This window comes from Trachurus trachurus, assembly GCF_905171665.1.
Source record: "Trachurus trachurus genome assembly, chromosome: 18".
NCBI lineage: Eukaryota > Metazoa > Chordata > Actinopteri > Carangiformes > Carangidae > Trachurus > Trachurus trachurus.
In genome coordinates this window covers 6,765,193-6,781,290 of record NC_139909.1, presented here as the reverse complement: position 1 = coordinate 6,781,290, position 16,098 = coordinate 6,765,193, and the positions used below count along the sequence as shown (strand labels likewise).

The 16,098-nt window shown below is 39.7% G+C and overlaps 1 protein-coding gene across 1 annotated transcript in view; it reads right to left on the bottom strand.

The window, feature by feature from the left end:
* Window positions 1-2,933: 2,933 nt before the first annotated feature.
* Window positions 2,934-16,098, bottom strand: part of dysf (dysferlin, limb girdle muscular dystrophy 2B (autosomal recessive)) — a 247,009-nt gene continuing 233,844 nt past the window's right edge. The window contains exon 57 of the mRNA XM_083993329.1: window positions 2,934-2,943. The gene's annotated coding sequence lies outside the window, so the exon portion shown is untranslated. The remainder of the gene's footprint in view (window positions 2,944-16,098) is intronic.

The window sequence follows — 16,098 nt, the reverse complement described above, 5'->3', positions numbered from 1 at the left end:
CAGGGCGTTCGATGACTCATCATCCATCCTGCACTCGGAATTTTTGGCATTTTGCATTTTCATCCTTCTCAATTAAAACACAAATCCTACCAGTCACCGACAACCTCCGAGCCGTGACGATCCGGTTCTGCCCAACAGAAACCTGTACAGTTCAGGAATAATGCTGCGTTCGAGACAACTTGGAACTCTGAATCTCCCAGTTGAAAACTCTCATTTCCGACTTTAAAGCGTTCAAAGAGACGCACCACGCCAGAAGAACCAAAAACACTGCGGACCGGGACAAACTTTGCATCCGAAGTGCTTCACGTAATTAAGGCATTAAAACATTAGGGCACAAAAACAATAAAAAACAAAAGACAGGAAAAAAAGCATTTTAGAATAATGAAACAGATCATTTACTGCAAAAACTCAAAATCTTACCAAGACTATTTGTCTTATTTCTAGTAAAAATGTCATTTCTAGTCAAAACAGTACAGTCAGTGGAGCAAGTTTTTCTTCCTTATTACGAGCGCAAAAAACTTGCTTTCACTGGCAGATTTTTCAACTTATTTCAAGTGAAAATTAGTTTGAAACAAGTGAAAATTATCAACAACAAGTTAATTTTTAGGTGATGAGTCTTATTTTAAGTGGAAAGAGATTAGTTTTGACTAGAAATGAGACATTTTGACAAGAAATAAGAAAAATATTCTTGGAAAGATTTTGAGTTTTTGCAGTGTAAGATTAAAGATAAATAACAAAACAGAACTCCACCCACAGCAGTGCGTCTTCCCCAGAATGAGGGAATAAATTAGCTCCATAAAAGGCTTTATGAAAGAAAAATAGATATTTATATAACTGTACACCTTCTCTATAGGTAAGAAGGAAAATTATCTCCAGAAATAAGACAGATCTTTACTGTGTTCCACAACATCAGTAGGTTAATCTGTTACTGTAAGTAAATATTGTGTATTTCATAACGTTTTTATGCATTTTGGCATTAAAAATGCATTTTAATCAATGCATTGCCATTGACGGTTGATTGACTGTTGTGTGACTCAGAGAAGTCAGGGTAGATTTTTTTCTCCGACATGAATCGGCGTTTGATTACACTTTTTCAAGTAGGAGGTTGGAGTAAAACCCGAGTTCCAAGTTGTTCTAGAACGCAGCACAAGTCCAGATCTCAACACCCCGGTGGCATCGGCTGAAACTCTCGAGAGGAGGTTGGTTGGCTCCCGTTATGTCGGCTGATTGAACTGTTGATTTATTGACTACAGACCATAATACCCTGCTGCAGTGTGTTCATGATAAGTGTGTAACCACGGAGGTCTTGGACTGAAAGTGCTTCTTTTTGCTTTTTTTATTGGGTTCAGAACAACAACAAGCTCGAGTATCTTGAGGAAGTTGTTGACAAGTGAAGCCCTGATGATTGACAGGTGGAGAGGAGGAGGAGGAGGAGGAGGAGGAGGAGGAGGAGGAGGAGGAGGAGGGAGGAGGAGGAGGAAGAGGAGGAGGAGGAGGAGGCGAGCCTGGAGGCCAAGGTTTCAATTTCCCATTAGATTTTACTTTCCAACCCTCCGGCGGTGGAGGCTCTGGACCGGGATCGGACCGGGGTCCCCGTCCACGTGCTGCAGGACTTGGCTCATAAAAAAGAAAGAGAAAGAGGAAAAAGGGAAAACGGGCTCCACTTCTCCGAAGCTGCCAACTCCGAGACCTCGACCTGAGGCGAGCCGCCGGAAAAAACAGATCAATGGAGGAGAGGAGCGGTTACTACGGCAACGTCCGTTCTGTCCGCATGCAGGTTCAAGGACGACACTCGGCCGAGTTGACGTCATGAAACACAACCCAGGTGTCGGTTCCACGTGGTGGAGGAGGAGAAGCTGGTTTAGGTTTAATCAGAGTGTGAATGTTTGTTTAAAGGGGTAGTTCAACATTTTGGCAAACTGGCCCATTGCCATAATCGCTATAGTCATAGCTGTAGGTTCGTTACCTTTATTTGTCGGTGCAAGCTATTTTTAGAACGGTGGAGCAGAGCCGTGAGCTGCTCAGAGCTACGCTACGGAGGATAATGGGATTTCTTTGTTGGTTTCCCTCATCAAGCTCATCAAATACACAATCCAACAACTCCACAACGCTCTGGTGGACAAGTTGTGACCTGCACATTCACCACGCTATGAGATAATAACACAATGTTACCAGACAGAGTTGTTTTAGAGGGAAATTCATGCAAAACCACATGTAAATATACCTCACATATAAATACTGTGTTCGATGTTGTTAAATAAAATACAAATGTCAAAATGTCAAATTTCAAACTGCTTCCAGTCAGTTTTGTAAATTGTAAATTCATGCAAAACCGCTGATGCACGTTGCCTTCAGGGACAGTTTTTCATCAAGCAGTCTCTGTATTTCCCTCTAAAACAACTCTGTCTGGTAACGTTGTGTTATTATCTCATAGCGTGGTGAATGTGCAGGTCACAACTTGTCCACCAGAGCGTTGTGGAGTTGTTGGATTGTGTATTTGATGAGTTTGATGAGGGAAACCAACAAAGAAATCCCATGAGCCTCCGTAGCGTAGCTCTGAGCAGCTCACGGCTCTGCTCCGCCGTTCTAAAAACAGCTTGCACCAACAATTAAAGGTAACGAACCTACTGCTACGACTATAGGGATTATGGCAATGGGCCAATTCGCCAAAATGTTGAACTATCCCTTTAATTGATTGATTGATTGATTATTCAGTGTCATCCATGAAACACAAGTAACACATTCACACCAGCGCTTTTTTTTTTCAACCTTCTCTCCTCACTTCCACCTCCACCTCTTTGACCCGAAACTCAACTCCTCAGCTCCACTCCTCTCCAATAACTTCTCACCCTGCCTCCCCCCAAACAACCCCCCTCCTCCTCCCCTCTTTACCCCCTTTACCCCCCCCCCCCCTCCTCCTCCTCCTCCTCCTCCTCCCCCCTCCTGTAAACCCAGTGTTACCTCCCTGCCCTGCTAACATTGAACTCACCTCTTCCCCTCTCTCTAACCCCGATTTTCTCACCATACGTCGCCCCCACCGCCGCCTGTAACCCTAAACTTACCTTTAAACATTGTTAGCCTCTGCACACACACGCACACACAGACACACACATACACACACACACACAGACACACACACACACACACCTCAGCTCACCCTGAGCCGGCCCACTGACCTGACCTTGCCTCCTCCTGCATTTTAACTCTCCCATAACTTCACACAGAGCTGAACTTGTGGCCGCTTTCCTCGCGCACACATGTGCACACTTGTTCTCACACACAAAAAACGCACACGCACACACACACACACACACACTGACAATGCTTCCGATCTCGTCTTCTTCACTCTCTCCTCTCTCCTTCCATCCATCTTCATAAAGACGTCTGGGGGAGAAGCTGTTACACAACGACGTGTTACCTAAGAAAACAGACCAAAGGCCGCGTCTGAAATCGATCAGTGAGTCACTGTGAAGTCACGCAGCAACATATGAACTCAAACCGCATCAACACTGTGTGTGTGAGATCTTTTTTGTTTCCTGTGAAAAATTTTATGAAGATGTGATCATCAACTCTTCCATCAATGACAGGAAACTGACACCCAAGTTCCTCGTGTGCGTCAATAAACGACACCTCAAGGTATTTGGAGTTTCACTGTCAGTCAGAATTAAAACTTACTCACGTGTAATCACATATTGGATTTTCACGACATTATTGTTATGTTTCTGCCAAAAAAAATTCTTTATTTTTTATTTCTGCAACTGTTTTTCTTGTATTTTCACTTTTGTCAATTTCTTTCCTTTTTTCTATATTTGTGCCAAGGTTTTTTTTTTATTTATATTTCCGCCAATTTTTTCTTTTGTTTATATTTCCACCAAATTTTTCTATTGTTTATATTTCCACCATTTTTTTCCCCACTTTTTAAAAATATTTCTGGCAGTGTTTTTCTTGATTTATATTTCCGCCAATTTTTTCTTTTGTTTATATTTCCACCGATTTTTTTCTTTTTTTTCTGCCAATTTTTTTTCTTTATATTTCCAACAAATCTTTCTATTGTTTATATTTTCCACCAATTTTTTCCCCTCCCTTTTCCTGTATTTCTGCCAATTGTTTTTTCTTGATTTATATTTCCGCCAATTTTTTCTTTTGTTTGTATTTCCTCCAAATTTTTCCTTTGTTTTTCTGCCAATTTTTTTCTTAATATTTCCAACAAATCTTTCTATTTTTTATATTTTCCGCCAAATTTTTTCCCTTTTTTTTTTTTTTAAATATTTCTGCGCCCCAATTTTTTTAAATTTATATTTCCGCCATTTTTTCCCCCTATTTTTATATGTCTGCTTCCTCCAGATTTTCCTTTTACTTATATTTCCGCATCGTTGGTTTCAGCTGGAATCAAACTGGAAACTTTTGCCTTTGTTTTTCTTTTCTCATTGGCTTTATGAAACTAACTTAATGGGCTGTGAACTAATTGAGTATGTAAAATCTTTTTAATCATGTAACACATTTGCATCTGCTTGTTTTTTCTGGCGTCTTCATTCGGCTCATTCACGTAGCTACAAGGTTCAAACCTTACAACTTGCCACGAGCGTGAGTGCATGAGTAAACGCCGCTTTATGACAGTTTTATGACACGTTACCATGGATATGGCTCAGTGTGGCTTCTGCTAGTGGTATGGAAAATAGACAAATTTTCCGCTCGGGGTAATTCCACAGTTTACCTAAACTACACTTCCAGCAGAATATGACACATTGTTATAGTGATTATCTATACGATAAACAGCCTGCAGCTGTTTTCATGTTAAAGGGTTATTCACCCAAAATTTAAATTTCACTCATTATCTACTCACCCTCATGTGGACTAAGAGCTGGGAGAAGTTTCAGAGTCCTCCGTGGCTTCTCTGAGTTACAGGGGGTCTCGGAATAACAGTGCATGTCCATATAATGGTTGCAAATGGATACCAACTGTCTTCGTAACAAAAAGACACACCAAAAAACATCCAAATACCTCCATGCTGCTCATATGTAATGTCCGTCTTGTATTAAAGCCCCGAAATGCAAAATTGTCCCGAAGATTGTTCTGTAGTGGAAGCTTCTCGAAGCTCCTCTTCCCGGTTCGTCAAATTTGGACGAACTGGGAAGAGGAGCTTCCCGGTTCGTCAAAGGAGCTGCAACCGTTATATAGACATGCACTGCTGCGCCGAGACCCCCTGTAACTCAGAGAAGCCACGGAGGACTCTGAAACTTCTCCCAGCCCTTAGTCCACATGAGGGTGAGTAGATAATGAGTGAAATTTAAATTTTGGGTGAACTATCCCTTTAATCAAATTAGTTAATTGCCTTGTTAATTAATGTTTTGTGCAGATTATATGAGATTATTCTTCGTTCCTATCCTTTTCATTCACTATTTGAGGTTTTGTGTCAGAAATGTAATCATTCTGTTTTCGTCAATGAATTGAATAGATTTCTATAAATAACTGACACAGCACCGTTCATGTATTTCTCTTGATGTTAATACCACTTTAAGAGGTTTCCCGGCCCCTGTGAAGCACGGACAGCCGTCGTTCACAGGCTTGATCTCTTTCAGATGCTCGTACGGACCAGACAGACGTTGTGTCTGAAAAACCTTCAAATCCACAAACGTGTCCAACAAACGATCCGTGTCCTCGTCCTCCAGCCTGAAGAACAACACCGGCCAACTTTCACTCTCACTCTTTTTCTTTTTCTTTTTCTTTCCCTTTCCCTCCCTCCCTCGTCTTCTCCTTCTCCTCCTTCTTCTTCTGTGGTCGTTGGGAGGTCATTCACTCGTGAAACATCCGTCGGGTTTCTCTCCCAATCCACAACCGTCCGCTCTCCAGCACTATATTCTCACATTCTCCGCAGTTATCACGTTCTCAGATGTTGGTGAGGAGGGCGCGAGGTCGCACGGATACCGAGAACACACACACACACACACACACACACACACACACATACACACACACACACACACACAAAAAGAAACACACACACACACACTGTTCCTGCTTTGACCTCTCCTCTTCTCTCACTCTGTAACTTAAAGCTTATTTTTACGTCAGATGCGGAAAAACACAAACTCCCTCCAAACTAACACACTGAAATAGACAGAGTGTCTCACCTTTACACACACACACACACACACACACACACACACACACACACATGCACACACACACGCATGCAGCCCCAGTGTGTGCTGACCTAGGAGTAACTCAGTGAAGTCAGCCAATAAAACACAGAGGAATCGTCGGCATGTAACTTGACATTCTAGTGGTTTGTTTGGATAACCTCTCGCTGTGCGGAACCAACACACACACACACATTTACACACACACACACACACACACATTTACACACACACACTCGTACTGCAGCAACAGTATTTTACATTTACGACTCTCCCACCGCCCTCGCTCGGCCCCCAGCGTTGCCCTCTCGTCCACCCCGCCACACACAAACCAACCCTCTGATTTCCCAGCAATTATCTCCAAACTAAACAATCGACCCCAAAAAACACAGAGCTGTTGCGAAAGCCGCTTAAGCGTTGTCGCCGTGGTGATGCGACACATCGGTCGGTCGGTCCGAGGGTTATGAAATGAAATTGAAAGTGTGGTCCAGACGTTTGTGGAGCCCTGAGGAGGATGAACAGAATCAGCATTACATTGAAAAGAAAAAAAATAATAGAATAAAAGAGAGAATATGAACGTCTCTGGGGTTCTGGATGATTGACACAACAGGAAGTATTATTTTGTAATCCGTGTTGTTTCAGGAGGAGTTACTGGAAAAGTTGAAATTGACATGATTGGATGAAATTATAGTCGTCCAATCCGATCCAAGCTTCTCTCTTTCTTTCTTTTTTTTTTTTTTTAACGGCTCCTCTCGATAGTAAACTGCAAATATTTGGGTTTTGGACGGTGAATTTTAAAGACGTCCGACCTCTGATGAGCTGCAGCGGGAATTTTCACCACTTTGAGACGTTTTATTGTGAAAGAGTCATTGAATCCACAAGAATCCAGACTTTTTCCCCTCTTCTTTTACTTCTACTTCTCTAGTGGAATGAAATGTGCAACCTGCATATTTCTGAGCTGTTTAAAAACACCCATGAGATTATTATAAATATTAAACTATTAAATTCACAACAAAAACATGTTTTGTTCATTTCAATCCGACTTTAAATCACATCATAACTCTGCAGAACGCAGGACTTTTACTTTGAAATCCAGGAATTCTAAGAATTAAAGTCGGATTGAAATGAATGAAACATGTTTGTGTCGTGAATCAAAGAGTTTAATATTTATAACAATCTCATGGGCGTTTTTAAACAGCTCAGAAATATGCAGGTGAACGACACTTCCAACAACTTCAATGTAAATCACAAAGTGTATTAAAATACTTGAAACCGCATCATAACTCTGCAGAATGCAGGACTTTTACTTTGAAATCTAGGAATTTTAAGAAATAAAGTGTGTTAATACACTTTGTGGTTTACATTGAAGTTGCTGGAAGTGTCATTCACCTGCATATTTCTGAGCTTTTTAAAAACGGCCATGAGATTGTTATAAATATTAAACTCTTTGATTCACGACATAAACATATTTCATTCATTACAATCCGACTTTATTTCTTAAAATTCCTGGATTTCAAAGTAAAAGTCCTGCGTTCTGCAGAGTTATGATGTGGTTTAAAGTCGGATTGAAATGAATGAAACATATTTGTGTCGTGAATCAAAGACTTTAATATTTATAACAATCTCATGGGCATTTTTAAACAGCTCAGAAATATGCAGGTGAATGACACTTCCAGCAACTTCAATGTAAATCACAAAGTGTATTAAAATACTTGAAACCGCATCATAACTCTGCAGAACGCAGGACTTTTACTTTGAAATCTAGGAATTTTAAGAAATAAAGTATGTTAATACACTTTGTGGTTTACATTGAAGTTGCTGGAAGTGTCATTCACCTGCATATTTCTGGGCTTTTTAAAAATGCCCATGAGATTGTTATAAATATTAAACTGGTCGTCCGCTCTTTGATTCACGACACAAACATGTTTCACTCATTTCAATCCGACTTTATTTCTTAAAATTCCTGGATTTCAAAGTAAAAGAGAGTTAAAGAGAGTTATGATGTGGTTTAAAGTATGTTACAGTAATACACTTTGTGATTTACATTGACGTTGCTGGAAGTGTCGTTCACCTGCATATTTCCGAGCTTTTTTAAAAACGCCCATGAGATTGTTATAAATATTAAACTCTTTGATTCATGACACAAACATGTTTCACTCATGACAATCCAACTTTATTTCTTAAAATTCCTGGATTTCAAAGTAAAAGTCCTGCGTTCTGCAGAGTTATGATGGGAGCGTGCCTATGTTTCCACAGCCCTTTGTTCCCTCAGCCTTAGGTTCCCTCATTTCTAAGGTTTTTTTTTTCTCTTTCCAAAATTAGGCCCTATGTTCCCACATTTCCTTTATGATCAATTTGCATCAGATTTTATCCCCATTTCTCCCAAGTTGGTAGTCAATTACACCCAACCTATTATCCAGTAGCAGTTGTACAGATGTAATGTAGCTTTTAGCAAAATCTGGGAACATAGGGCCCTGGGAACACAGGGCTGACCCCTTCCAACAACTCACCTCCATGAGTTAGTGCAAGACAACAAACTTCTACAGTATTACAAATAGTGTTAGTAGTAAACAAAGCATTAGAAAGTTTGTACAGTAAATACACCAGAAATTCCGGACATAATTAGTGGGGTAATTTAAGCCACTTGGTAACATTAGCACCATTCGGTTAATAGCAGTAACTCGACTACTGTTCGAGCAAGAGAAAACAAGCTTCTGGGGGGGGCGTTTGGCTCGAGGTCATGGTGCAAAGGACCCTAGGTTGAAATTACTCTGAATCATCCCTTTAAATGCGGTATAAAAATAAAAATGACTTGACTTAAGAGTTTCATTTTGAGAAAATTCTTAGAAATAAGAAAAATCTTAGAAATGAGGCAACATAGGGCTGTGGGAACATAGGACTGACCCCGTTATGATATGGTTGAAAGTATTTTAATGCACTTTGTGATTTACATTGAAGTTGCTGGAAGTGTCATTCATCTCTATGATACGACCTGACACATACAGTATATATAAATATATATTATATATACGTACACATATGTATTATATACAGTATATTATAGATTTGACTAAATATTCCTCCCGTGTGTAGATGCACATGTGTTGCGTAACAGCTTATTTAAGTTTAAAAGGCCAAATAATGTGTTTTTACAGCGTGCATGTGCACATACTATTGGTTTGCATGTGTGTGTGTGTGTGTGTGTGTGTGTGTGCTGCACCCCTGCTGTGTGTACCAGCTCTGTATTTATGAGTCTCCCTGGGCTCCTGCACTGAAAACCAAATCTTCTTTAACGTTTACCTCAACATGACCCTGAGCTCAGTGTGTGTGTGTGTGTGTGTGTGTGTGTCATCATTACCTCACCCTGACCTCTGAGTGTGTGTGTGTGAGAACAGAGTTGAAGCCGAGTCGTTTTCACCTCTTTACCTCTCGGACTCTGAACCTGCAGCAGTTTAACAATATCAGGACTACAGGACTTTTACCTCCCACCTCTAATCCTGACCTGCACCTCTGGACCGACGCCGCCGCCTCTTCGTGGTATAAAACATTGTAACGGCCGCGTTTTTCAACCGGCGAGCTTCAAAGCTACGCGGGAAACCTGCACATTCGTCATTTTTTACCTGTTTAAAGGTAAATCACCTCTGTCGTATCCAGCTCCCATGCACCAGTTTCACGACCTGGAGATTTCGGGGTGTGAAAACCGTGTAAATGTGATACTTTGGCTGAGATAAATCTGTCTGCCGGTTTTGTTTCTATCTGACGTTTAGAGGCTGATTCACTGTTTCGCTGTTTCGCCGCTCCGACACGTCGAGGTCCAGTCGGTCAGAGGACGAGTTCAGTCACAGAGCAACAACAGTCAGGTTGTGTAAAAGTCATAAAGCAGAAACTGAGTCTGTATTTTCAGCTACACAACAACAACGTGTCTGACAACTGGTTCAATAAATCATCTGTTACGTAACATGAAGAACAAGAAGTGAAATCCTGTAATCGGTGTAAAAGAACATTTCAATTTGTCTTATTTCCTATTTAGAAACACAGTTACAGTGCTGATGGATTGGTGCCTAAATATGTTGCAAACATAAAATATATTCAAAACTGCAAGATTATTACTGATATTTAACCTTTTAATTGGGCAAATGACATTGTTTGGTAACTTATTTTTACAAATAAAACAATGTTATTCACTTTTAAGCAAAGGGCTTAAGTCTAGAAATAAGTATTTTTGCTCTTTTACACATTTTATATTATGTAACAATTAATATTCCTGTACACTGTTGTCCATAAAGTTGGAATGAAAATATATTTTGTACCTCTTCTCATAAAATGATTGTGACAATGTGATTTATTATTGATATCTATCTCAAAACTTTATTGATCAATCTCTTCCAAACATATAACTGTGAAAATTAAACCACAACCTATACTTTATAATCTTTATAACAGAAATAAAAAGAAGAATGTGTGAAAACTAAATTTATTCCAACTTTATGGGCTATCGTTTATAGTATACACACCTCTTGGCTAAAATTTTTACCTTTGTAATTACCTTCTACACATTATGACACAATTACTCGTCATTTCTTGGCTATTTCTTGACATTATCATGTAATAAATGGCCTGTAAATTAAAGGGTTACCAATTTTTTCCTTTTTCTTTAAAAAACTAGATTTCATTATTACACACTGGCCAAAACGCACATCATGACCTTTGACCTTTCGACACCAAAATCCAACTAATTAAATCCAAATGTATAATAAAATTTGTGGCGAATTTTGAAGGTCACTGGCACTGTGACCTTTCAAACTCATCTTACTCTCAAGTCCAGGTGAACGCTTCGACTAAATAGGTCATTATAGAGGTATGATTCTTATAAGGTGTTGTGAGGTCACTGTGGCCTTGACCTTTGACCTGTAGACACTAAAACCTAAATCAGTTCATCCCAGTAATATCTCTGTGAAGGTTTGAGCCCAATCTGAGGAAATTCAGTCGAGTTTTTCCACTTTTTCCAGATTATCGTGTCGGGAACATGTGTGGAAACAGGAAAAACAAAAAAGAAAAGACAAAGAAAAGTGACTCGACGTCTGAAAACACACAAACACCTGCGAGTGGCGTGTGTGTGTGTGTGTGTGTGTGTGTGTAGTTGAGAGACTCCTCTCTGCTCTCAGACTGCAGCTTCAGCTCGGCCTTGACTCTGCTGCTGTGGTTAGTGTTACTGTCTCCACCCGCCTCGGCTGCAGTGCTGCGCTAAACGCACTCTCTGACCACAGAGATTTCACAGATACATCCCAGCGTTGTCAAGTCTTACCTTCACGTATGTGTGTGTCTGTGTGTGTGTGTGTGTGTGTGTGTGTGTGTGTGTGTGTGTGTGTGTGTGTGTGTGTGTGTGTGTGTGTGTGTGTGTGTGTTTCCTTTGGCCTTTTTGTCTCTGTGGTTTTTAATGACTGCACATACGCCAGCTCTTCTGCAGCAGACACGATGCTAATGACTCTACGCCCATATGTGTGTGTGTGTGTGTGTGTGTGTGTGTGTGTGTGTGTGTGTGTGTGTGTGTGTGTGTGTGTGTGTGTGTGTGTGTGTGTGTGTGTGTGCGCAGCATCTCTATTACCTCTCTAACACACTGTGACCGTGGACGCTCCACAGCCGTGGTGTCGTCATCCCTCTCACACTTTCAACTCGCTCTTCTTCAACTCGTCGGCTCCCGGTGAGACGTTCAGGGACTTTCTGGAACTCTGAGAATTTTTTTTTTTCGTCTCAACAAGTCGTCAAAACAAGTCGGGGTTTTTTTTTTTTTTTTTTTTTACCGTCCTCATCATCAACGATTAAGGCCGCGGTGATGGAAGTCGGAGCATCGGGATGTGTAGACGACGTCCTCACTCTTCTCACCACATCTGTAATCTTGTTGTCATCGTGACCACATCTGGAGTTGTAATTTCAGGAGTCACAGAGTCTCATCCTGTTTCTGACGGTTAGAAACTGATGAAATCTACATGATGGTAAAACTTTTCTGACCTGAGCGTCTTTCTGTTTAAGACTTGAGCTCAGGATTGATCCAGTAGTCAAACAGAAGACGAGTTCACGGGTTTGAATTTAGAACGTTTTTAAAAAAAAATCTTTCTTCTCTCAGTCAACGTCCTGAATTTCACGATATCACTTTTCTGACCTTTGTCACTGAACTTGATGACACCTCTTCACACAGGTATTTATAGAAAAATACATATACTTTTCCTCCTCTGTTCTGTATAATAACATTGAACACACCACACACATACAGTAAATACACCTGTTGAGCGCCGTCATGACCTGTAGCACAAAACCTGTAGGGGGCAGTGCAACAATAAGCAAAGACCCGTGCTAACCAATAAAAAATAAAAACAGTCATCACTTCCTGTTCTGATCTCACTACGAATGGCAAACAAAGGTCACACAACTGACGTCGGTGCATTTTCTGTTGCATACAGTGACGTTCAAGAACCTAAAACTCTGACTTCTTTTTGTTATTTGTGTTATGCAGCGGGTTTTCCAAAAAAATGTGATGGAATATGCTGCACATTATATAATTCTATGCAATGAAATTGTTGAAAATTGCAAAACACGTCCAGGGATTATGAAATCATGCGAGCCCCTCATATTTTGTGCCTTTTGCATGGAAATCCTGTGGTGAAAGTGTGACGTCTTTGAAGAATTGCAACCCATGCAGACTTCTGCTAGATATGCGTTGAATTATGCGATTGCAATATCGCATTTGTCTGGAGGGAGTGACTGGATGTTTCTAAAATAATCGTTTTCAGTGACCTTAAACAAAATATGAAAATGCAATAAAGTTGTGTCAGATTCCTGGCTACGCTACAACTACAGCTGTACATCAACTACTGACTATTTATGAAGATACAACACATTACTTCCTATTAATAAACACCTGACGTCAGTGCATTTTCTGTCGCACACAGTGACGTTCAAGAACCCAAACCTCTGACTTATTTTTGTTATTAGTGTTGCAAAAATCCTTGGTTATGCAGCGGGTTTTCCAAAAAAATGTGATGGGATATGCAATATGCCGCATATCCCATCACATGTTTTAGGAAAACCAGCTGCATATATAAATATATATATAATTCTATAATTATGTATAATTTTTTTTGATTAAATTGTTGAAAGTTGCAAAACACATGCAGGGAAATCCTGCGACGAAAGTGTGACGTCTTTGAAGAAATGCAACCCTTTGCATAATATGTGGACTTCTACTAATTATGCGTTGAATTATGCGATTGCAATATCGCATTTGTCTGGAGGGAGTGACTGGATGTTTCAGAAATAATAGTTTTCAGTGACCTGAAACAAACCTGTTGATAAAAGATGAAAATGCAATAAAAGATGAGTTCTGTCAGATTCCGAGCTACGCTACATCTGTACAGCTACAGCTGTACATCAACCACTGACTATTTATGAAGATACAACACATTACGACACAGCACATAGATAAACATCTGTGTTCCAGTGTTTTTAAAATTGATTATAATCTGAAACTAGAAGTTCAGGAACTAATACTAATTGATTAATCAGCTGTTGAATTGATTAAAACCATCGTCCTCCTATACACTAGTGATTGATTATTGAAGCTCTTGTGTGGCTGAATGTCGGCCGTTACGTGCGGTTCTGTAGAGGAGGAACTCAACCCCTCCCTGGATCTGCGCTCCGATTGGTCGACGCGGCGTCCAGCTGAAATTAAAAGCCCCGGACTGACCGTTCTCTTACCTCCAGTATAACGACTGTTATTTTTCCTCCTCCTCCACATGTTCAGTGAAGGCATCTCAGAAATCTGCCCACCTGTGTTTCCTTAAGTAGTAATGTGTTGGCGAGAGGAGGCGGCTTTTTGATATCAAACCTGGTACAAACACACCGGCTGGCAGCGGCGCAGTGTGTGTGTGTGTGTGTGTGTGTGTGTGTGTGTGTGTGTTCAAATATGTAGACTCGTTTTTATCAACAGCGGTGTTTTACAAGCACATGGACATGATCACCAACAGGTAAATAAAAAGAAGGAATTGCTCTATAAACACCAACAGGAATGTGTGTGTGCTCACGTGTTCATGTGTGTGTGTGTGTGTGTGTGTGTGTGCGCGCAACAACGCCGTAAAGTGATGGAGGAATGTGTTTTCACTCTTTAATGAGCTTCATCAAAACAGAGAGGAGAGAGAAACGGGACGCTTCACACGCAAGATGAAGAGATACAGTAGATAGATAGATAGATAGATAGATAGATAGATAGATAGATAGATAGATAGATAGATAGATAGATAGATAGATAGATAGATAGATAGATAGATAGATAGATAGATAGATAGATAGATAGATAGATAGATAGATAGATTTGAAACATCAAATTATGTTTAATTCTTTGGTAGCATAAATGTAGGCTACAGATTAAATGCTTATTAAGATAGGTAAAACAGAAGATTTTAAATTCGACTCAGGAAGGAGATGGATGAATGGAAACAACACACAGAGACGGGATAGTTGTTTTCAATAGGTACCATGTATTAGAAAACACAAAACTACTATAAAGGTAAAAAGGAAAATATATAATTGTAAAAATGAAAATAAATAACTAAAGTTGGGGGAAAAAAAGGAAACTAACTTAAGGTTAACCCACAAAACCCCCCCCAATATCATAGGTTTTGTGCAGTTCAGCCCAAGATGCAGTTCAAAACTTCCTACTTTAAGGAGAGGAAGAGGGAAAAGGCCAGAAATCATTATTGAAAACGCTCTGTTTCCTCGTCTCTCCAAAAGCATGAACGGTTTGCCGCCGCAATATTTGTTTTGTTGTTCTCAGATTAGCTAAACCAGATAGCTAGCTACTGGCGTATCCTGGTTTCTGAAATTTGGGATATAATTAGGCTACATGCAAACACAAAAATGGGATACTCAAAACTCATATCTGGGACACTCAAGTCCATGTAAACGCACTGATAGATGACGACTCACTTTATACCTGAAATAACAATAAAGAAACATCATTTTTTGTATGTTGCTAACAGACGAGCTAACATGCTAATAGGCCTCACGATGCCTGATCATCAGGATACGACATTGGAACTGGAAATACAACCTGTTTTATTCAATAACATCAAGTTAAACTCACTTTAATCAATAATATCAATTTATTATTGATAAATGTGATTGGTGGAACGACACACCAGCCCTGTAGTATCCTAGCAACAGAAAGCTAGCTAGCGAGCGAGCTAAACAACGTTTCTTTGTAGCATCAATATGTGTCATTTATTTTCACATGACTGTGTTTAGATCTCAATAATTAATACTGAATTATAGTATAGATTTGTTGCTGATGCTAACTCCGGTTTCCTCCCGTTGAATTTTCACAATAAAAGCCTCCATTTATTGAAACATTATTGATTATCTGTAATAAATGTCCTGAAACAAGAGAGTGAGTTTTATATTATTGATCAAATTCTTCACCAATCTGACTTTGTTTGCACAAACACGCACACACCAGTTTGTCTTTTTCTTCATCTGTTGTTTCTGACCACATCAAACAGGACTGAAATCTTCTATTGATTATATTATTGATTATTAACTGTTTTCACACTTCTGTTTTTCCAGAGCATTCCTGTTTTTCTTCAAACATGTAAATATAGATATAGATATATAGATAGATTTATTACTGATGCTAACTCTGGTTTCCTCCTGCTGAATTTTCACAATAAAAGCCTCCATTTATTGAAACATTACTGAATATCTGTAATAAATGTCCTGAAACAAGAGGTTGTCTGAGTGAGTTTTTTTTTTTTATTATTGATCGAATTCTTAAACACACACTCACACACCAGTTTGTCTTTTTCTTCATCTGACCACATCAAACAGGACTGAAATCTTCTATTGATTATATTATTGATTATTGACTGTTTTCACACTTCTGTTTTTCCAGAACATTCCTGTTTTTCTT